At 39.0% G+C, this 24,175-nt stretch overlaps 1 protein-coding gene across 3 annotated transcripts in view; it reads left to right on the forward strand.

Moving 5' to 3' along the window:
- The window catches only part of LOC142032815 (glypican-5-like), a 416,769-nt gene that overhangs the window by 22,824 nt on the left and 369,770 nt on the right, over positions 1 to 24,175 (forward strand). The window contains exon 1 of one of the 3 annotated variants that reach the window (XM_075031960.1): positions 7,511 to 7,605. The exons of the other annotated variants lie outside the window; for them this stretch is intronic. The gene's annotated coding sequence lies outside the window, so the exon portion shown is untranslated. Of the gene's footprint in view, positions 1 to 7,510; positions 7,606 to 24,175 lie in introns of those variants that run through there. 3 annotated transcript variants of the gene reach the window in all.

A 24,175-nucleotide genomic window follows, 5' to 3' on the forward strand; every position in this document is an offset into this window, starting at 1 on the left:
GAAGTAATGAGAATCCAAACACTGGTAACTTACTCCTTCTGCAGATGATCTCTGCAGAGAGGCAGAACAAGATACTTTGAAACCTACATCACATTTCAGTCACCAGATTAGCAGCTATCAGAGATAGAGTGAAAAGCTTTGTTTGAGCTCATCAGTTTAAAAAAAAAATACTATTCATTGCTGCACTTTTTGATTTTTACAGCAGGCAATAGGAATTGTTCACTCACAGCCTCTGAAGAGAAAGCTCTTTCAGGAATGAAAGCATGTTGGTCATTAAGCAGTAACTTTGTGTTGTTTCTCTGAAATAGCATTCATTTGACCTTGGGGGGTCAAATGGCAGGGCCAGGTGTTCCCATATTCTCCCAGCTATAGGAGGGTAGATAGTTTTGTAGTACTCTGTTCCTCTTGCTCCTAACTCAAGGGATTTGGCAAAGCTGTGCTTATGTCCTGCTTTATATGGAATGGGGAGATGCTAGTTGGGAAAGCTGCTTGCTGCTATTTCTAGTAGCAGGAGTTGCAGTGACATCTCTGTGCATCCACATTGTTTCGCCCTGTTATCTGATCCAAGCAGGCAATTGGGAAGGACATGAATGGTACAGGGCAGAGGAGGAAACCTAGTTGTAGTAGGGATGGAGCCCAGGACTCCTGGTTGTCAGTAAAATGCCTCAAAGTTAATGCTCAGTTGATCTAAAAAGTCCTTATGCACAAAATTTTTGATCTGGCATCCTCCCTGGTGAATGGGAAGGGTTAGTTGGCTTCTATGGGTCTTGGGATGGATACCATTAGTGGGCCCAGTAATCGACTGACCTGAACATTTGCAGAAATAAGTCATATAGTACACTGGCACTCAGAGCTATATGGAGTCAAAAACATTCTCTATTTTAATTTGGCTGAGTTGCAGTGTTGCTGATACTTATTTTTACTGAATTTAGGAATATCAGCTTGAAATAGGGTTGACTGGTTAATGGTGTTGAAGTGCGATGAAATTTACAAAACAAAAAAGACTTGGCTGGAGAAGTGTACTCTGGTTTGTAGTTAATTACTATATGAAGTGTAGTCACAATGCTGGAGATGGATGCAGTCCAAAATCAATGAGTTATTTAAAAAAAAGCCAACCATCACCAACAAAGCCTCTGGTTTCCTTTATTTACTGCTGGATTATAGAAATGCAGAAGTGTTGGTTTTTAAATAGTTTTTTTGTAATCCCATACTACTTGGTCTTTCATTCAGACAAATTGTTATCCGCCCCTTTCTACTTGTATAACCCCACTAAGCAGAGTTTTGTACTCTGCTGACCTTTGAGTTGAAACCTGGTTGAGATGTATAATTTGGTTTTGGTTCAATGCAAAAATGACTCCCGAGAGAGAAACAGATAGGAGAGTGAGGCTCCGCTGGAGTATTTCTGTCCAACTCCTGTATACTATTCATTCCTTTTCCAATGCACCAAACAGTCTGTGTTTTCTAGCTGGAGTGAAAGCCTGGTTTATGTATGCCACCCAAGGGAGGCTGGAATATTCCTTTTTAGCTGTAGCCTTGCACGTGTGAACTGCATGCACATGGACTAACTGCCGTCTGTCTTGCATGGGGCTCTAGGTAGGAGAAGGCTGTCTTCATATGTATGGCAAAACCAGCCCTTTTTTTTGGCTGCTCCTGTTCTCTGTTGAAATGTAAACATGGCTTGTTATAGGGTACTTTCTGTCTGTAGATCTTAAGCACTTCTGGAAAGGACTTCAGTGTGGGTGTATGGGTGCTAGAGATGGATAAAGTAAGGCACAGGGGAGGGAAAATATCTTTCCTACAATGGCCCATCATATCATAGGAAGAGCCAAGAATGCAACTTAGTTTATCTTTGTGACCTCTTCTGATCCTTCTAAAAAAGTATTTGTGATTTCTAAGGACCTTGGAGGGCAAGAGAATTTTGGCTGACTGTAGTCTCCTGAAGTGTTTGCCAAAACAGTGAGAGATGCTTATTTTGTCCTTGATCTTGGCAGGGTTGGGCTGCTTTGCCCTAACTGTGGACCAGGTCAGTGTTTCAGAGCAGCGCAGTATGAGGACAGGGTATTCTGCATCAACTCTTTAGTGATAAGATTCCTCCTTTGTATTTTGGTACTACCTGAAAGTTCATAAATCCAGTGTGCTTAGTGTGCCATCAGTTCAGAGGAAGGAATTCCACTGCTTTGCAATCCACTGTAAAACAGTTTATGGTGGGTGGAGGCAATGCAAGATGAAGAACTGTAGGGTAGAAGAGCCAGAGTCCATTAGAAATAAGTACCCTGTGTAACCAAGAAACTTACGTGCAATAGCATTTACCCTTGTGGGAGATGGTCTTCTGATTCTGTCATCCTGTTTTTATCCTCTTTATTGGTGCCATCTCAGTTGATGAAATGTCAGCAACTGCCATGTATTTCCCCATGCTGCACATACGTACTGTCACATCAGGTGAGGCTGCAGGGCTACCTAACACAGTCTTGTCCAGTGTCCAGTAAATGAACAGGGAAATATATCAGAAATATGAACACGCTTCCCTTTTACCCTGCTGTTCCCTGGAGAATGATAATTCAAGAGCTTTCTTAGTCTAGGCTGAGATGTACTTATCCATTGATGTAATTACCCATTATTGGGCTCACTGTCCATTAGTTCCTCCTTCACCAGTTTATCTTTTGGCTACCACCAAAAAAATGGGCAATGTTGACCATGTGCTGACTGCAATTTAATTATGCATCAGGTTGCTTGCTTTAAAAATGCTGCCTACTAATTCCATTGTGTCACTTGATTCTTAAATTTTATTGTTTAAAAGAATAGTTGTTGCCAGTATAATTATTCCTCTTCTATATGCTATTTATGGTTTTAGAGCCCACAGCTTTCCGAAGACTTCTACCTTTGTCTGCATGTGGGGTTAGGGAAGGTGTGTTAAATTCTTTCCTGTAATTGTCCTTTTCTCAGCAAAATATAAAACTAATAGTTTGCAATGTGATATTCCCTAATGCTCTCACCTCTTATCTTCTGAATGTGCAAAATTAAAAGAAAATCTTGGTGATGTGCCAGGGACTGTGAGTAAATATTAACATTACATTGTGAATGGTGATTATTGAACTTGCTATGCAGCTTGTGTGTGTTCAGTCTCTAAACATTTCGAATGGTGTGAGGTATCTTTTTTGGCTGAAAGACTACCTCTGATCCGTTGGAATAATACCCTTTCAGAAGTTGTTTGTACAATTCTGTCAAGATTCTAGATTCAGATCAACATTTTCATGCTGCAGATTACAAGAGAATGAAAGTGTTCCTTACCTGGTGTCTTGTCTTGTTCCATTTTTCATAGCAATTGGAATCAGTGTGATGATCCATAAATAATTTAAGGAATGTGCTTTATTTCTGTATACATACAAGCTGAAAGTTAAATGTGGAAAAACCCAAATCTTCACCTTTAAAATTTTTCTGTAGTGCATTTTAAACATAAAATGAGTGTCTGTAGAAGTTCATCCCAGCCTCTCATGTCCTCTAAGACTCTCCATACGTCTTGATTTTTCCCATACTGTTTCATCTCCTGTAGTATATTTTATAAAAATCAAGTATCCAATGTGTTTTACTGTTTTCACGGTTCTTCACTGTTTTTTTCAGGATTATCTGAATGCTGCTGAAAAGGTAATTTCCCTAGTCAAACTCCTGATCACATTCTCTGTTTCCTTGATAGTGCTATCCTCCTGCATCTAAAATACGCATTTCATCTTGTATTTTCCAATGTAGCCCATGCTGCTAGTCACCTGTGATTCATGATCTAGATGTCAGTTACTGTCACAGACCAGTAACGCCAGCCTTTTAATTCACTTAGTGTAAAAATTCAGATGGGTACCTTTTTGTTTTTTCCTGTGCCATCTTTCATGTTAGAGAAGTGTGCACTGTAAAGATCCTCTGTGTCTTCATTGTCTTCCTTTAAATGCCATTCTGAAAACTCTCCTTAAGGTCATGATAAAATACTTGTGAAAGGTCAATCCAAAATATACTGACTCCACTGCCCATTATGTTGACTAGGTTTCTCATGCTCTTGCCCCTTTTGTCCTTCCTCCCCTGTGTATGTGTATGTATCAGCTGTTGTTTTCCTTTGCTTTTATTGGCAGCTTGGAGACAAGCACCATGCTTTATCCTGGATCTCTATGGTACCTGTGATCCTGGTGTTTTGTTAGCATCCCTAACTGCTATAATTATGTAAATAACTCTTGACCTTGGTAATTTTTGTGTGTTTCTGATTGCATTAATGTATCATCCCACTGTCTCTTGTCATTTGGGCAGCTTTTTAGGAAGAAGAAATTATTAGTCTTTAAAAGAACACAGGAAAAATCAAAGGGAGGAATAATGGAGGAAATCACGCTCTTTGTCAGAAAATTCTGATGACTTTATGCTTTCAAAATAGCAAATTCAAGTAGAAAATTTAATGAAAACCTAGGAAGAACACTTAATTCTAGTCATGGAATGTAAATCACTATCTTGCAAACCATATCTAGTAATGGTATCCTATAAAGAATTCTTTGTAGGATAACTAAAGCTAGTGACTATATTGTTAATAGTGGATTTCTCCTTAAACATAGGAAAACTTTATATCAAGTCTTATTTGTTACACTGAAATGTCCTTACAACAATTGGCAATTGACAGTGATACTGTGGAGTCACCAGCATTGCAAGTAGTTCCCTGTTACAAGAGTTCCTGCATGTTGTATGCAGGTTTGATTTATGAAATAGCGTGCAGTTCTTTTTCAAGAATGCAGTATGCAGAACTGTGCTTGTGGATAACTGGATAATATTAGTCTTGCCAGAAGATTATATTGGTAATCATTATATACTTTTGAGTATCAAAGTTTTTGACTGGTTACTGGAATTATAGCGCTTTGACTGTTAAGTAAAAGTGTTATACTGTTTAGATATCTTTGTTACTTTCAAGTGATTAAATACAGATTTTAGAGTTGTTTGGCCCCAGGCTTTGAAAGGATGGTATAATTCCATATGAAGTGGTGAGAGAAATATACACTAAAAACATTTAAAAGGAAACAGCAAATCATCTAGGTAAGATATCATCCATTTAGCCTTTATAATCATCATGTGAAATTGCTTCCTGAGCTTGTCTGGCAGTGGCTGTCACTTGATACCTAGAATGTAAGCAATTTGGGGCAGGGACAGTCTCTTCATTATCTATTTATAACTGTTGTTCATGCAATGTTGGTAGGGCATATTAGTGCTAGAACAAGAAATCTAATGAAGACATACATCGTGTTTGGTCATCTTATATCTCTGTGTCTGTATTTCACCTGTTGTTGTAATTATCTTTTTTCTTCCTCTTTGTTCTTTCCAGTACCTTGTCAGGCTGTTGACTGTATCTCCAGAGTATAAAAGCATGGTGGAAGTGTAGCCCAATAAATCAATGATAAATTAGTCCAGATAGAAAGAAAACACAAAGACAGCTGGAGAGAAAGTGTTCATTCCTAAAAAAAGAAAATGAAGAAAAACCTGTAAAAGCAGAGTGAGCAAATAAATATGAGGACTTGACTAACTTGGGAGGCTTTAACACAGTTGCTGTTGTGAGGGCAACATTTTTGTGACGGTGTTTCTGGAATCTCATTTAGTGTCCTCTTTCTTCTGGGGTTACACACTTTATTTACAACTGTGTTGTGAAATTTCAGTGGCCTACTTACCGTGGAGTAGAAGGTGAGTGGTTTTCTCCATCTATTTCACTTTTGTTCTGACATGGCATTTCAATACATGTAGCATTACTGCTCAGTCTCTAATTATATGAAGTCCTTCAACCCAGTGACTCTGCTGGTGGCTATGTGAGTACTTCAGTAAATCTTATGAAATTAAGTTCTTAGTGCAATGAAGTCCAACTTCCTGCTTGCCTAAGTTAGTCTGACTTTTTGTGAGAAAAGTGGGTGAACACCTGAGAAGCAATGTATTCTGAAGATTTTTTTGAATAAGAGTGTAAGTGTATGAAGCTAGTTCCTGCACAAAACTTTATTGGAATAAAAATAAAAAGGACCATCGACCGTCTTTCAGTTTATGGAGGGGGCAGTGGTATTTCAATGATAATTCAGCTTTTAATTACACATCATTTTCTCCCAAAGATTATTGATTGTTTAAACTTCCTTTTGTTGTTTTATTAGTCCTCTTACTGTGAAATTGAAAACAGGAAAGGTATTCTTTTAGGCCATTTCTAGATGCAAAATTTTAGATGTTCTTTGAGCAAGAGTATAGGTACTGTAACATGGAAAGTGCTGGGCAATTCAATAAAAATAGTTCATTACCTCCAGTGTTTTTTCTCCTAAAGGTAAAAGGACTGATTTACAGGAAATTTTTACTTGATTCACACTGTTGCATTTTCAGACTCGGGTAAGACTGACAAGGTTAAGAGAGCAGATACCTCAAAGCAAGTATGTTCAGGAGAAAACAATAGATTCAAGGCTCAGGTCCATGCACCAGTAATGATAGTGTGGCATTTCAGTTTGCAGTGTGCTCTCTTCTGCCAACTGTAGACTCTCAATGGATGAAAAGAATTTTACTCAGAAAATAAAATCAATTTTTTCAGGTTAACTGGCATTAGGAAATACACTTTCATTATTTTCTTTATTTTAGGAGGCAAATGTGGAATGTCTTAGATTCTTCTGAATTTTTTTTCCATAAAAATTAATTCGTCTCAGTTATGCAGTTTTATTTTGTTTTTTACTTTTAGAGTAGTTTGTATTTATGCCTTTTAGTAATGTTGTGTAACATAATGCATTATTGATCTACACTGTTAGGTGTGTATAGTTGTAAAAAGAGAGGATAAAATTTTTTTTTTTCTTCCAGTTATTAACAGAAAATGACTTATTGCTGTTGCTGTCATGTGTGGTATTTTGTTTATGGGCTAGGACATCACTGTGCTGTATATAAAAACCTGAGAAACTGTGCCAGTCCCAGGAAGATTACAGTATTACTGTAATATGAGAGACAGAGGAATATAGACAGATGGCGGGTGTGTAAAAGCAATATGATCACATTTTTCAGTATAAGAGATAGCAGTGTTAGTATTTACAAGCACATTTGTATTGTTGGGATTTTTAGATCAGATTTCAGAGTTTCTGTGCTTATCTTTGTTCAAAATTTGCTTGTTACTCTAGAATGTCATGGCTTCCCAGGTTGCCTACCAATTGAGGGCATAGTGGTTGAAGTGGATAGGCTTTGTGGATACTTTAGTTTAAAAAGAGGTGTACTTGATTTTAAGTGAGTTTATTCATGTAAGCATTTACTTTCAGACAAAATATTTTCAAAACTTTTTAGAATTGTAGCAAACTTTGTGAGTAAGGAAAGGAAAACTGCTTGTATTCTTGTTTTGTAATTGTATGCTTGCATGTTTCAGCCACTCACAGTATGAATGGACAAATACATAGATCAGTCATTTTTCACCTCTTTGTTGCTTCAATTTCCCCCCTTTCTCCTTTATGTTTTTCCTTTAGGTGTCTCTCTTGAAGAGGAGAGCAGAAAGAATGTATGTGCAGAGCAGGGAATGCCTTGGTGAATGTTGGCCCTGTACTTACTGGTGGCTCTACCACTAACTGAGGATCACTGATTTGCAATTGGATGATGGTATGTCAGAACAGCTGAGCCACCTCCTTCTGCCTTCTCCCCTCCTCCCAAAGGCATGGCTATCAGAGCTGCTTTGAGGCAATACTCAGACCAGTCCCGTGTTACACTAGTGTGGTGGGTGAGTGTCGTGTCCCAAAATTGGAGCGACTCAGGTTCGTGGATTTCCTTTGTCAGAATTAAGGTGAAACGACACCAGGGGAGTTCAAACAACAATCAACATTTATTCAACCTAGCTAACCTTGCCCAAGTACAAGTGAACTTATCAATATGAACCTTGCATCATGTCATTAAGCCACTGTTTGAAAAGAGAAGGGAGGTGTAGAAAAGAAGCGGAAAAAGGAACTTGAAACTGTGTCAGAAGGACAGCCCTCCCATTGAGTCATGAGGTTCAGAGCAGACCTCCTTGCTTTCTGGATTCCTTCTCAAAAAGGAGCCCATGGGCATCTAGATCCACTCCTAGTCTCAGACTTGGACAATGGTTTATGTTTAAAAGGATGAGGTGTAGGGACTGTGGAAAAGAGAGAAGAAAAAGAGGGAGAGAGAGAGAAAGAAAGACAGTAGAAAAGGGTTTCACCAGTCCTGGGTCCAGCGTTGGTCCAGCCAGTGTAGAGATCCAGTTCTGGAGGGTGTGCACTGAGGACTCGTTCTCACTTCTTTTATAGTGTGTTAGTCAGTGGTCTTGACATGCGCGGTTCATGTTCCTGGAGTTCTCTGGAATCAGTCCATAAGCTTTGGGGGGCTTCACTAGGGAGTTGCCTCTTTCCCTGCTGGCGTGACCGCTTAAGATAGAAGCATAGTCCCGTCCTCCGTGGGGCCCCCTCCTCCAGGTGCATACACTGTGCTCCTTCTCCTGGTTGCTTAAGATAAGGAATTGTGGCTTGGGAGGAGTGTGATCCCACACTCTTGTGGGTCCTCTCCTCCGGCCACATTGTCCTGTTCACAGAACTCCAGCGTTTTTACAGAGGCCATTTTCTCCACCAAAGTTCTTTAACGAATGTTTGAGACATTGACTATAATTTGTCAGACCGTCACAGCGAGACTGAAATTTATAAGGATGCATAGATAAAGTAATGTGAAAGTAGACTGCTGTGCTATAACCATGTAGAGATATCTGGTCAAATCCATGGTATGTGAACATGATTCTCACTAAAACTTACTCTTCCATCTGACCTGAAGTTGAAATGGCTGTTCATCATCTGTCTACAAAAATACCTGTGAAGTGATATGTGCAATACATCAGATTTGAAGTTAGCATGGATTCCTTGTCCTGTGCCTTCTTCATGGACATCTGTTTGGATTGCATTTCTATGCTTCTGGCCATGCAGCTGGAATGTAAATATTTTGGAAGTGTAGCTATTCGATTTTGCCTTTTGTTTGCTATTTTGCTGGGAGTTGGGATTTACTTCATTAAGTACTGGATCTGTAATTATCACCATCCTTGCAGAAAGCTTAATACATTTTCTCTAAACTCAGATGTTTTAGATTTAGTAATTAGGAAGACTTGTGTGGTTATAAATATAATCTGCTGCATACTTCCCAGTAAAATGGATAGGGAAATGATTAGCCGGTGCTGCTGCCTAGCAGCTTCCCATTGACTTGTTAACCGTTCTTCAAATGTTGTGTGGAGCTCTTGCTTTTGGTGCAAATCTGAATGCTATTGATGATTTTCTGTAAGGTAGCCTCTATCCTACAAGTGCCATTTCTATTGAAAGGAGGGATTTTTCTGCCTGCTTTACCAGTCAAATTTACTTTCTAAATGGAGGACTGAGTTGCTACCGTAGCTGTGTTAGCTGTTTATTAGCATTTCATGTTCATTTTAGAACCAAATGTAGGTGTTTCAGTAGACACATTGAAAACATGTGTGTAAACACATGACTTTTTTTGATGTTTGTTTTTTATTCCCTGTTCTGTAATTAACAATGCTCTAAGAGATTGTGTTGAAATGAAGTTGTATAGTTCTGTCATGGGAGAGCTGGGTTTAAGGGGAATTGGAGCTTGGCTGAATAAGACTGACCTGCAGTTTGGTTAGAGTATGGTGTGAACACAAACTGCTTAACTCCTCCTCTGTGTGTTTGTATGCTAGGATGAGAATGCCTTATTTTGAATTACTGGCAAGTGGTAGTTTTGAATGAGATACTATTCAGGTCACCTGTGTTTTACACTGCTGCATTGCACATTTTACATTGTTTCCAAAACCTGTTGATCCAGGAGGCTCTGGGACCTTTTTTTTTTGTTGTTGTTTTCACAGAAGTGAATTTACAATTGCCTTGGCGGTCACCAAAAATTTGGGATATCTGCAGACTTAAGCAACAATGTGAGAATAGGACTTGGAAGTAAGGAATTTATGGGTTCCCTGCATCCTCCCAAATCTTTCCCTCAGTCTTGTGGGCCTATTCACAGCTACTAAAGGGTGGTTTGTGTCAGATTTTAGATGATCCAACAGCCTTGTCCTGCTGAGGATAACTACATCTGCTCCAAATCTTTAATCAGAAAGGGAAAGGTTTGAGAGATTGGGTCTCTTCTTTTTCCTGTATTAAAACCTTTGTCTTTGATATACCATGCTAAAATTAGGATCCCTGCAGATATTTATGTTGGAATGGAAGTACTGATGCAAATCTTAGTGGATTCTTACTAGGAAGAAGAGCTTTAACAAGTAGCTCTTCTTGTACTTTTTGCCATGGTTATTTTCCAATTGTGTAACTTTTCCTGATTTGTACTATCAATTTCTTGGGAGAGCTTCTTTTAACTTTTGGATTGCTGTGGGAAAGAGGTATGTTTGTAGAAGATGTAATAACAGAAAAGATAAAGAAATTACATTTGTTAGGTTTCATAATATTCACTGTGAACAGGTGGCTATGAACAGGAATAGAAGCTTTCCATAAAAATAAACAGTATCTGCTACAGGATTTTAGAGGTGCATATGTAGAAACATGGAGCTTTTATATCTCCCTTTCATCCCCTTTTAGTGGTGCTCCGAGAAGGCCTCTCCTTGGCTTCTTTCTAGTATCTGCTTTTTCCATACATGACCAGTGATTCTTGGAACGCTTGAGGCCCCGTGCCCCAGTGGCAACTTGTGTAGAAGTTGCTGCTCCAGAAACCACTTCTCTGTGACCAGGCTGAGCTTGCCCTAGCCCAGCTGCAGAGTTCTGTTTGACTGTGGATCCATCAAGTACCTTTCATACAACTGGATAGGTAGTAATTGTGGGTGGTTAAATAGCACTGAGAAATACAGCTGACCAACAGATCAAAACCATTTATCTAAGCTAGAACTTCCTTTCTACATGCATTTAATCAGTTCCTTGTGTATTATATGCTGCTTTTTTCTCTTAGTAGTTTTGGCCCAGGCTGTTGTATGAAAGTCATAACAGAAAATACGGTCTAACATCTCTGGAAAACTTTCCTTCTGTTTCTACCCATACAGAATCTTCTAAGGAAGTGTTTTGTCATGTAGCAAAGAGCTGCTTTTTTCCTCTGTGGACTAAATGAAAAGTTACAAATCAGGGCTGCTTCTGTGCCTGACTCAACAGCGAATGATCCAGATGCTTCTGAACAGTTGATTCTTTTCTTTGTATAACGAGACAAATGAAGATCTTATGTCTGTTAGCTAGGAGTGAAAATGGCACCTTTGTGCCATTAGGAAATGCAGGTTATTTCCTAATAACTAGAGGACTATATTTGTGTCAGGGTCAGCTGGGGCCCGGGGTGGGAGGGAGTCTCAGTAGTTTCAATGGTGCCATGTCCACTGAATGATCTAAGTCATTCAAATAGTATGATTTTGATCCAGCCAGTCATGTAGGTATGCACTTAATGTTAAATGTGAGAGGTTTGTTTTGTTTTGTTTTAAAGCAAAGAAAGGTGTAGGTTTCTTGCTGAAATATATTCTTACAAACTTTTAAATCTGAGGCACATCTTTTTGCATGGTGCATAGGGTGAAAGAGGCTATTTGGATTCAGCAGAACTCTCTCACCTCCTGTAGCACATTGCATCCTTATTCACTAAATTTAGTGGAAAAGGAACATAGAATCATAGAATCATTTAGGTTGGAAAAGACCTTGAAGATCATCAAGTCCAACCATCAACCATGCCCACTAAACCATATTATGGAGTGCCTCGTCTACGTGCTTTTTGAAATACCTCCAGGGATGGTGACTCAACCACTTCCCTGGGCAGCCTATTCCAATGTTTGACAACCCTCTCAGTAAAATTTTTTTTCCTAATATCTAACCTAAATCTGCCTTGCCTCAACTTGAGGCCATTTCCTCTCATCCTATCTCCAGCCACCTGACAGAAGAGACCAACACCCACCTCACCACAACCCCCTTTCAGGTAGTTGTAGAGAGCTATAACATATGATACACTGTTGTAAACGTGAAATATGAAACACTGTACACTGCAGACAAAATAGCAGCCCACAAAATTAGGAGTATTTGTTAAGGTCCAAATATAAAACAAACATTTATGGAATATTTTTCATTTTTTAATTCCTTAAACTTTATGCTCCAGAAAGACTGATTCCTTCAACTGTAGTCATCTGTAAAACAATGGTTAGAAAATGTAAACATCCCCAAATTTGTTGCCAAAAAAAGGTTACGTTTTAGGGCCACTAGCAAATGAATGTGAAATTAAAGAAACAGCGGACCACCTACAGGAGGGTGAATCCTTTTAGCCCAGAATACTTTACTATTGTTTTTTTTTGACTAGTTATGAATAGATCAATTCATTACTCCTTTAAAAATTCTTTGCAAATAAAGGCAAAATACATCCTTTAATAAGCATCAGTGCAATTCATAAACTTGGAAAATAACTTCCTAAACTGGCTTAAGTTAAACTGACGTAATGTTATTATGTGGGTGGCCCAATGTACTTTGGGTATATGTAAGAATTAAATAATATCTCATGTTTTTTTAGCCCTGTAAAGACGGCATTGCTTTCAGGTGTGAGATTTGGGTGGTGCTGGGATTGTGCGGGATGCTTTTTCAATGCTGGCTCAACTCTTCTGTAGTTGCAATGACCTTGCATGAGTGCAGAATCACTGCAGTGTACCTTTGTGTATAGAGTACTCTCTATCTCTATTCCCTGCCCAAAATTGCATCTAGGACTCCTCCAGAGATATCTCTGACTCTACTACCACTACCTGGTTCCTAGTCTTTCTGCAGCAGTGACAATTGTTGTAGAGTTGGTTTCTGCTTCCTAAAAATGATAATTGTGTGAACTACCAAGGTGTTTGACTGCAAGAAGTTGCAGTTCAGAGCTTTGGTTTGTTGCTGGATTCTGCCAATGTGCAAAAGCTGATCAAAGGCTTCAAATATGTGCGTGTTCTTTCTGTTAGTGGAATAATTCTTACAGTTGACCCATCATGGGCAACCTGACAGGCATGTCCTTCGTTCAATCTTGCTTTTTGTATTGCTGTGAAGTCTTGGTCATACTTCATGGAGCAAAGGGGCAGACCCAAGGCAGAAAGCCATCAGAGGAGAAAACAACATGAAGTGGTAACTCAGTCTTCATGTATGTAACTTGTTTCAGAACTCTTTGGAATAATCAGAACTGATCTGTGCACTGGAAATAAATTTTTAGTGATTCAGAAGTGCTTGCTTGAGAAATTCCTACTGAAGCCATTACCATCCTGGAGTTACTGTAAGGATTTATATACCTTTAAGACGATAGTTTTCATGCATGCGGGCTCCATCTCTGAGTATCAAGCTACAGAATAGTGATGGCAGATGTTAGTAGGTGGATATACTACCAGTGCTGGACAAAGTAGCTCTTACCAAGATGAATATTGTTCTTTACCTGAAATCATAGGAATGAGAAATGGTCCCCTCTGATTTATATTTATTTATATAGTCTTTGCAAAACTGAATAAAGCATTCACCTTGGCTTTGATCGAAAAGCAGTTAAAATCCCTGATAATCTTTCCACTGATTTAATTGAGGTTGGACCCTGGCTCCAAGGATAGAATGAAACGAAAGATTTTAAATTACAATGCCAAAGAAAAGGGGAGGCTTCTGTTTCCCGAGTGAAGATTACTCTACTGGGATGTGCCATGGAATATATTGCTAAGTGGCAAATGAGTGAATGACAATTGGCATGAGCCAGCTCAAACTCATTGCTGAAAAACCTCCTCCTGGCAACCTGCAATGCAGCTCACAAAAATGGATTCCTGTGAGAAGGATCATTCATTCACTCCTGCTGCGGAGTGGTAGGAAGTCAGAAAGTGCCCCAAAAACATACGAGATATCGGTACTTAAAATTTTTATGTATACATGTACAGAGAGAGGCAGGGACATGCTCTTTTTCATTTGGATTTAATAATACAATTTATGGAGACTAAGGCCTGCAGAGGAACTAAATGTATAAAGAACCAAAATCCAAGATAGTCAATTCTTGTTGAAAACAAAATGTTCTTATGACATTTTAATGTTAAAAGTTTCATGTTAAATATAGCACCTAAAATACTCATTCACCACCACCCCTGTCCAAATTCTAAGACTGTGGTGATTAGACGCACCTACCTTACTCTTACTGCTTCTGTATTTGGTAGCAAAATTTGGAAAAGCTGGAAGAAGAGGAGCAATTCTTTGATATGCAAATGTAAAGAGTAAATTCTGCAAAGGGTATGAGAGGAGGTGAGATACTTTGTTTTGCTAGATTTGCCAATATAGTTGGGAAGGAAAATAGACACTTTTTTGGTTAGAGTCCTTCAGGGTTCTGTGTCTGAAGAAGGACTTTTGTGTCCAAAAGATTCCCCCCCCGCCTCAACTGTATTAATCTAATAACAGATGCCATCCTTCTCTATTAACCTTTAATTTTCCAATATCCTCAGTCTGCCATCCTTACAGCAAAGCTATTACTGTTTAACACCAAATTTCTTTTGAGACTTTGTGGCTCTTGTACAGTAACACACCTGACATCAAACTAATCCAGCAGAGCATACGAGCTCAGGCATGCTCTCTGAGTTCTGATACTTCACACAACTAAGTCTGAAAGCTCTGGGCATTGGTTCAAGATGGAAGCAAAATCAGCCTATGTGCCATCTGGCCTGCTGATAGGGAGCTCTGTGTGTGTGGATGTTGAGGTTCAGTCATTCTCTTTCTTGCAGACCTTAACTGATGCTGCATGCAGGTGGCATTTGATAGCACAAATCTACCATTTCTTCTGAGCATACTATTGACTTCAGCGTGGAGTGGAGTTTTTTAACAAGTTGGGTACATTTTCAGTGGGAGAATAGGAAATGTCATTGCAGTGGTTTAAATCAGAATTTGTTTTAATTTTTTGCTTTGTAATCTAGACACTTTCTAACGGGATGTGAGGTTTGTAATTTTTATTTTTTTTTTTTTAGTATTCAAAGAGCTTCTTTCTCTGCCCCCCCCCTTTTTTTTTCTAAGTGTATTCAGTAGGTTTGACAGACAAGGTTAGCCTCAACAGTGGTTTTGCTATTGCAAAAAGGAATACCAAAGAATTCAAGGACAAATAAGACATGTAGAAAAAACTATATGAAAAGAAATACTTAACTACGCATCTACCCACTGTATGCTTCAAAATAATGTTCTGATGAATAGCAAAGATAACCCCGGGGATGGCACAGCTTCAAGGAAAATGCAAAGAACTAATGAAGGTTTCTAAAACTTCTTGGTTATCTCTCTCTATCTGAGAACTGATTCTCCTTTTAGCTACTTGAAGATGGAGTAACTTAAGTGAAGGCTTTTGAGTTACACTAGGCATAACTGGTGTAAATTACAGCAGCATGAGACCCACAGTGATTTATCTTGTGATGGCAGATACAAATTTTATCTGAAGATTCCTGGTTCTGTAGAGGATGAAATGTTCATTTTCCTGTCATCACTCAAGGCAATAGATACTTTTATCTAATTTTATAATCTGTCTGAACAGAGCAGTTTTGAGGCTATAAACATTATTTAAGGATGTGCTTTCTTGTATTTCTGAAGCCATCATCAAGGTCTTTTCCTCAAGCAGGCATCTTTTCTATAGGCCTGCTTTTGATCTTGTTTTATGACTGATGGGTTTTGTAGCAATTTTTAGTGATTTTTTTATTTCAAGATCAATAAAACTGAAATACTAAAAGCAAAAAGCAACCTCCCCTACTTCCAGCCCACCCGTGCTTCCCACTGCACGGTCAGCAACACAGCTGTTGGGACTGTTGTCATATCAAGTGCCACCAGAACATGTGCTGTGTTTGATGGTGTAGTGCAAGGTCCTATTTAAGCAGGGGTCAAAATGGCGCTGTTCTGGCCTTAGCATGTTGCTTAAAATCTGTGTAGTAAGATTACAGGCTTGACAGAATGGAAACACAGTCCAACATGAACATACCTATCTGCATTGCTTTAAAAAAAAAAAAAAAGCATGCCATCCAGTAATTAAAAATTCTGAAGACCTAGGACATGCTTACAGTGGATAAGGCTGCTAGATAAGCAAAGGATGAGGGAGGTGGTTCCCTCTGTTAGCATAGTATCCAAGCACTTTCTCTGTGTGAAGTGTTGGGGAGCCACCACATGTCTGCATTCAGGCTAGGGAAAGAGACTGCAAGCAGAATGAATTGTCTTTTAATGTCCTTCCTTGAAAGAAAGGAATGGATGCAACGTTGCTGTATTGTTCCTAGCTAATAGGCTAGGGAACTTGAGACAAAAATTTAGTTGTACAGCTGTGTGTGTTTGTTTCAAACCCAACAAAAATAGGTCTTACAGGTGGAAGTTTGGAAACCACTACCTAACTCTTGTGAAATGTAGCTATCATATTGTTGCCTGCTACCCTATTCTGCCTGCTCTATGACTTTCTTGCTGCTTTACCCCGCAATTGGTAGAGTGCGAGGTACCATGGAAGAATCTCCTTTACGAAAAGACTTCAGGGGCACTCTGGCTTTATGCTGCTTTCAGGAACATTGGCTTAATTGCAACTTTTGCCTGGATAGAAGAATCAAGTTGTTTGAAATTCTGGGCACAGCATCACCAACATGATTGCATAGTTTCCTTCTTGCCTAGACCAAAGACCACTACATAATATCAAAACAAGATTACTTCCTGAAGATAATATTTCTTCTCTTGGTGGAGATGCTGTCTGCACTGACACTACCCTGAGTCATGTCTCGAAAGACTTGAAGCTATTCCAGAGTGTTAAAACAATATTCCTTCCTAGGAGGCAGCTGCGCAGTTGCAACTCCTGTCTGTTGACTCCTAATTGTAAAGCCTCCTTTTCTTCTTTAGCAAATATTCCAGTGTTTTTATTTTATGCAGCAGAACAGCTATCTTAAAACCAGCATTGATCCTAACACAGTAAACTCATGTTTTATTTTCAAGCTTCATTTAGTGCTGTCCAGTCACATGCTGATATGATGAGTGGAAGGAGTGCTTTGTTGACCATCCCCTCTCTGTGGAGGGTGGCATCTCTCCTCTTCACACCATGCTGTGGACTCACAGCCATGTTTTGCTTTCAGTCTCCTGAGAGCATTTCCACTTAGTTGTCCAGTTTTCTGTGTAACCATTCACAGCTGTCATCACTGATCTAGGCTTTCTGGGCTGGGCTGAACCTCTGCATGGGTGCAGCATGCTCAACTGAGTGTCTGCAGCAGGCGGATCAGCTTGAGATGCTTGGGGTCTTCCAGCTTAGTAAGATGGCCATGCTGTACAGCATAGCATGTCTAAGGAATAATCTAAACACTGAATATATTCTTGTTCTGTCAACTAAGTTTCTTGATGCCTAAGGACAACTCATTCTCATCTTTCTTCCTTCTATAGCCATTCATGATGACTCAGTGACTCCACAGGTCAGGTTAGCCCTAGATTCATGTACTTTAAGATAGACACATGCTTAAGTTCTTTGTTTGGGACCAAAGAACTCAATATACTGTAGATCAACCATTTTGATTTTGTACAAGTTTTAGTGGTCTGTCAGGAAATGGGTTTCAACAGCCTGAGGGCTCTTGAGCAAAGTAACTCAAGTCTATTTATGTGCTAACCTTTGAATTTCTCAGATTCACATGTGATATTTTGTTTGAATAAAGATTTTGATATAAAAGGGGAATTAAACCTTTATGATGACCTTTAGAGTAATTTGGACATGTTCTCATCTTGGCTTGCTATTTAAAACCTATGCAGTTACTGATCCAGGATATGGGTAATGAAACTTTACCTGAAACTGTTTCAATATTTGTGTTAAGCTGTAAGTGTGAAGAGGCTCTCTTCTTGTTAGTATTTGGATGCTATTTCTGTTTTGTTTTCAGCATAACTTATAAGCATAAAGAGCTGTGAATGTGTTCCTTATTTTTAGTTTTGGACTCCATTTAGATTCCATCTTTGGATGTATTCCTGGTTGTGTTCCCTCCAGGGGAGAGGAGGGTCTTGAGGTTTTAAGTGTTAAAAAGGTTTGCTCTTCAATTTTAAAAAAATAATTAAACTATTAAATATGCATATTGTGTGTGAAGCAAAAACTCCTGACTGTTTTTCATTCTACTTAGTTTTTACAGAACAAAACTAACTCTGCTACTTGAAATGCCATCCTTTTTTGTATTTACATCATGTCTGTCACCAATGATATTGAAAACCGTTTGATGCTGTTTAGTTAAACCATATTAATTAAAGCATGGATCTGTACGTGATGTTTTAGAAGTGACAATTTAAGAGAAGTAGCATGAATACCCTTTACAGTGGAAAACCATGTGATAGCTTCAGCTGTATGTTTTTTAACCAAACTTAATTCAGATTGGCCTGTCTTAATGTTGTTTTTTTTTTTTAAATCTTGTAACACAGAACAAGTCCCAGAATTTATTTAAAAAAATATTCTGAGTTAGGATAGTGTACAGTCAACACAAAATTATAGATCAAATTGAAACTTATGGGAGGGTCATCACCAAACCATTCCTGGGAGAATAAGTTACGTTCTGCTTAAGATTTGTTTTTAAAATGTGAGTAATAATTATGATGTACACCAGCAAATCCGAACCCATATGACCTGTAGGCCAAAAAGAGAGTGTATTATGATTTAATTTCATTTATGCAAGGAGACTTCCGTATGCGAGTAATGACCTTGTATGATCTGTTGTATAGCTGGAAAACACATTGTGATAAAGCAATAAGGACACTGTTGCTTTTAAGTTGAGGAACAGAACTCATCAAAAGTGTATGTATATATCTTTGGCTAGTGTCAGGGAGAATAAAAAAAAAGTACCCCCCCCCCCATTTTTTATTGAAGATGAAATCTTTTTCAACCAGCATTCTTGAAGTGTGGTGGTCCTTTCCAGAAGAACCCATTCAGCAATATCACCAGGGCCCTGGGAGTTCCCTGCTGTCCCTGTGTGGGATTAGAGTGTTTCTATTTACAATTCATGGACTTGATTCAAATCTGAGCTAGACTGAATCTTAACTCTGTGAATGTTCTTGAACTTTTCTGAATGACTGTACCTATTTTACCCCAGAACAGAAAAAGCGTGCTTTGCAGTTGTATCTCTAGTTTAGGATTCCTATTGATAATGTTAGAATTCCAGATAGGTCAGCACTAGAAGCACTTGTGGTTCCTTGCACTCTGAAATCAAAATACTGCTGTTGTGTTGGGGTATCAAAAGACAAGTGCTCAGTGGCTTGTTACTAAGAAAACCATACCCCATCCCAAAACATCTACAGACATCCACATGTGGGAGTTTACATGCACATGTCAAATGTCTAAAACTAACCTTGGATAGTTTCTCATTTTAGGCAGCAGAATTTCCTGATGAAAACCAATATTTGTTAAATACTTTCCCAGTCATATTATTTATTAAATCCATATTGAACATGTGTGCCTACAGAATAAATTGATTTTGGCTATACAGTACAACAATGAGCTATTCTAAAAAAAAAAAAAAAAAGGCAAAAAAAGAATAAAAAAGTTACTTTTAATAAAAGAAGCCAGATGCTGACTTCATATATTCTGGGAAAATAAAGCCCATGTAAATTCAATGCTTTTCATTGAGTCCCCTTAGTGAAATTATATCTAGTGTTTTGATCCAATGCAGTTCTTAATGTAGTAACATCTTTTGGCTCAAGAGGGTCCTTACACTTTCCAGACCAATAAATTTCTGTGTGGCTGCTGCACTATGTTGGTTTTAGTGTTTCTGGTGGTAGGGTAACTCATGTTGCCTATTGATGATTTCTTTGTGTTTTTTAGTACATTCTGACAAATTCTGCTCATTCAGTACAGCTTCTAATAAAAGAGAGTAATGTCTTTTTTTGTTTTCAGAAATACTGAAGTGTATTTTTAAATAAACAAAACAATTTTAGCTTTTCAGGGCCCAGTGAAACAGAGAACGTAAGTCAAACAATAGGATAATTATTACAGTACTATTAAGTTATAGAGCTTCAAATACAGATACGAAAAGTGTGTGTTAAGGCCTTGATTTAAATCTGTCAGCAGAGACCTTGTATTGGACCTCTAGGCTCTGATTCTGCAAACATACAGAGCTATTGAAGGCAAAGTTAAGAACACACAGGTGAGACCTCAGGAACAGGATTTTAGCAACATGTCTGTTCCTTTTGTTGTCTATTGAGTTCCCAATTTTCAGTTAAAATGTGTTCTCTAAACTGGATGAAGTTACTGGTTGGCAGTGAAGATTGTTAGATTTTGCATCTCTTTTCTATAGGACATCTTGAAATAAGGGTGACTTAATGTCAGCTAAGGAATGCTCAGAAAGAAACCTACTCAGAAGTGCTCAGTGGAATGATATTTTTAGAGCTTTACCTCTTCCAGGTTTTCCATGTGTCATGTCAATAACACACATCTTTGGTTTAGGTCTTCTAGATCAAATTCCATGGTAGTGAAAAATCTCGCTTTACAGCAGCACAGAAGTTTTTTGCTATCTGTTATCAATTGTGTATGGGAAGGCTAGAGAGTACCAGGAGTGCATCAGTATCACATAGAGGACCCCAGATATGTTGCATTTATGAGTGGCCGTTCACAGCAACATAGTGGGTTAGTGGCTTCTGGGACAGAGGAAGGATTGCCTGATACTTTGAGCCTACAGGAAAAATGGAGGAAATCCAAAATCTCCCTAGTGAAGCTTTGGATAAAAATAAGTGAAGTTATGTTTCTGAAGGCAGACAGCAGTAGGTGAGATCTTTTAAAAGCAGGGAAAAGTTGTTGGGCAAAGAGGGGCTTGGACTCTGAGGATTGAGGGCATTATAGTTTGTGGAAGGTGGGAAGGAGTTTTCTATTGCAGATTTAGAGGATTGTGGAGGGGAAAAAAAAAAAGCAAAGCTGGAAGCATTCAGTATGTGTGTTAACAATGTCCCTGAAGAGGAAGTCAGCAGTAATCCCATTCTCCTCATTCAGAAACTTCTTATTCAAGAGTCAGAGCTTCCTGGAAAGGAAGCTGAGATTTTGGAAGGGAGGTACTGACTTCTGAAGCATGGGGTTTTGATAGGAGTCTAAAGGATTTAGTTTCTTCTGTTTTGATAGGGAGCAGCTTAAGTAGTACTCTCATAGCCTGATGAATACTCTACCTTGATTTTAAGTGAGGTAATTCGAGTTTGTCCTTAAAAGATCAGTTCCATGTGTATGGAGAAGAGGATATTGTCAGAAGCTTGTTTGCGACTATCAATGCAGTGCAGCCCAGAGATAACAGACAGGCTAATTTGTCAAGCCCAAGATGTTCTGAACAATCAGCCCTGATTCCCTGAACAAGGATTTTCTAATGAATCTTTGTCACCAGAAAATTTCTGCTTGATTTTGATTCGCCTGCTGATAATATCATGGTCTTGACTGCAGTACTGGTTTTTGTGCAGTCACAATCCAAACATTCTTATAGTCCAGAGAGACTGAATAGTTAGTGCTTGTGCAAGGTTTTTGCTTACTGCAGCAAATGTTTAGAGCACACAAGGTGTGTTAGATTTGTATGAGGTTTTCAATATTTGTCTGAATTTATCTTCTCAAACTGAATAATTGCTAGACTAGAGCAACTCCTTTTTTAGCAAAGTGTTCTTAAATGGAATAAATAATCTGTTTTCCTGACTTGATAATCTGTGGGTTTGGTAGAGAGTCAATCTCCAGATACTTTCTAAGAGTAGAAAAAGCAGCTTGTTCTAACGGTCCATTAATGTTTTAGAGCAAGGAGTGATGTAGTCAAAGTCTTTGGTCGTTTTATTTATACTTTTCTCCCCGTTTGGAATCTCATATCCCACATTTCCCAATCTTTGTTATTTATTAATGCTTTGTTCCAAAAATCAACTTGTTTTCAGTGACTGTACTTGGGAAGTAAGGAAAAGCAAACTTCTTTGGTTGACTGTCTTCCTATGTGAATGTTCAGAAGTGTTAAAATAGCAAGCAATAAGGAGCAGCATTTCTGGGACAACTTCCCTTGAGTAGACAAAGTTGCCATTTTATAGTCATGATTTGGCCATATCCCGTGGAGATGATGACACCAGTCTTTTCACCTTTCCTGTTCCTTGGCTGAGTTTTGAACCTGCAGTGACAGACCATTTTTTCCCTATGCTGCTGTAGCATGTTGGCTGCCATCCACCTCTTAGGAACATCATTGCCATATATCCTGGATCTTGCTTTTTAGTTTTCCTTTTAAGAGGGCTCAGTGCTTGCTACACATAAAAAGGAAATCAAGTGCTCTTTTTGATCTGATCTTATGAATGTAAAACAAGGGGCAATTCATATTAGAAAGTGGTGATTTTTAAAATTCTTTTGTATGAAACACAGTTATCTTGTGGCAATAAATGCCACAAACTATCACTAAGGCCAAATGCTTATTGTGATTCAGACAAGGGTTACACGTATTCTGTATGTCTTGCAGAGCATGATCTATAATGGACAATACTTTTTTAAAGAGAGTTCATTTTTCAATATAATGTTGCTTTTTTCTGTAAAAAAACCTCAGACATGTGCAGTTGTTCTAAATGGACCAGCACTCCACTGCAGTATGACCATTTTCCCTACTACCAACCTCCCATATTTCTGTTTTAATAGCCTATGGAAATTGAAGTGTTCTTCACTTTACACATCATTTACTTTATGCGTTGAATCACTCAAAGCAACAAAACTGAGAAGTAATGAGCCATTCCGATGATTTTTACTAAAATTAAGACTTCAGTACTATGCTGCCTGGTTTCTTGTGATAGTATGTTGAATCCTTTCTGATCAGAGCAATAATCTTAAGAACAGAGCACTAAAAGAAAAAGTTAAAAACTTCAGGTACACATGCAGATGCTGAAGCAATGTATGCCCTTCTTCACACCTAGGAAAATGTGGCTGGCTTCCTTAAACACTAGGAGAGAACTTCCTCAGCAGCCTTTGATTGAGAAGTTTTGAACATTTCGGAAGAGTGAGCTGGACTTTTGGTCTTACATAATTATAGGCTATCAAATATATTTAAAGAAATTAATGAAGATACTGATGAAAGTAACTTCTGGTTCTTGCCTTTTCATGTGAAAGCAGGGTTCATATTATGGGCAAAAGCATCTGATATTCACTAGAGATCACGGCTTGTAACAGAATCCCATACAGTGCTGATCAAGTGCAGAGATTTTACAGGGAAGATCTATCCTGTGTGGTAATTCTGGTAGCCTTCAAAGAATAAATAACTTTTTATATAAATAAATATATATCTAAAGAAAAAGATTAAAATGGCTGTAGATGGATACAGGAGATGACCCCATCACTAATGGAGTTCATGTTCTGTTTTCTGGCCTAGTTCACTCACGCAGAGCCTGCTCTTTCTGCCTTTCAAAGTGTGCTTTCATGTTGATCAAAAATTTCAAACCCAAGGGATAAAACATAAGATAGGAGACTGGCTTAGCAATTTACAAGAAGGGTCGGAGGGAGGATCCAGGGAACTACAGGCCTGGCATCTTGACCTCGGTACTGGGGAAGATTATGGAACGGTTTGTCTTGAGAGCTCTCACGTGGCAAGTCCAGGACAAGCAGGGGATCAGGCCCAGTTAGCATGGGTTTACAAAAGGCAGGTCCTGCTTGACCAACCTGATCTCCTTCTATGACCAGGTGACCCACCTAGTGGATGAGGGAAAGGCTGTGGATGTTATCTTCCTTGACTTCAGCAAGGCCTTTGGCACTGCCTCTCATGGCATGCTCCTTGAGAAACTGGTGTCTCGTGGCTTGGACAAGTGTACTCTTCACTGGGTGAAAAACTGGCTGGCTGGATGAGCCCAGAGGGTTGTGGTGAATGGGGTTAAATCCGGTTGGTGGCTGGTGTTCCCCAGGGCTCGGTGTTGGGCCCGGTTCTGTTTAATATCTTTATCAGTGATATGGATGAGGGGATTGAGTGCACCCTCAGCAAGTTTGCAGATGACACCAAGTTGGGAGGCAGGGTTGATCTGCTTGAGGGTAGGGAGGCTCTACAGAGAGATCTGGACAGGCTGGATTGATGGGCTGAGGCCAATCGTATGATGTTCAACAAGGCCAAGTGCTGGGTCCTGCACTTCGGTCACAGCAGCCCCATGCAGCGCTACAGGCTTGGGGAAGAGTGGCTGGAAAGCTGCCTGGCAGAGAAAGACCTGGGGGTGCTGGTTGACAGCCGGCTGAATATGAGCCAGCAGTGTGCCCAGGTGGCCAAGAAGGCCAACGG

Source organism: Buteo buteo, chromosome 7 (assembly GCF_964188355.1).
Source record: "Buteo buteo chromosome 7, bButBut1.hap1.1, whole genome shotgun sequence".
NCBI lineage: Eukaryota > Metazoa > Chordata > Aves > Accipitriformes > Accipitridae > Buteo > Buteo buteo.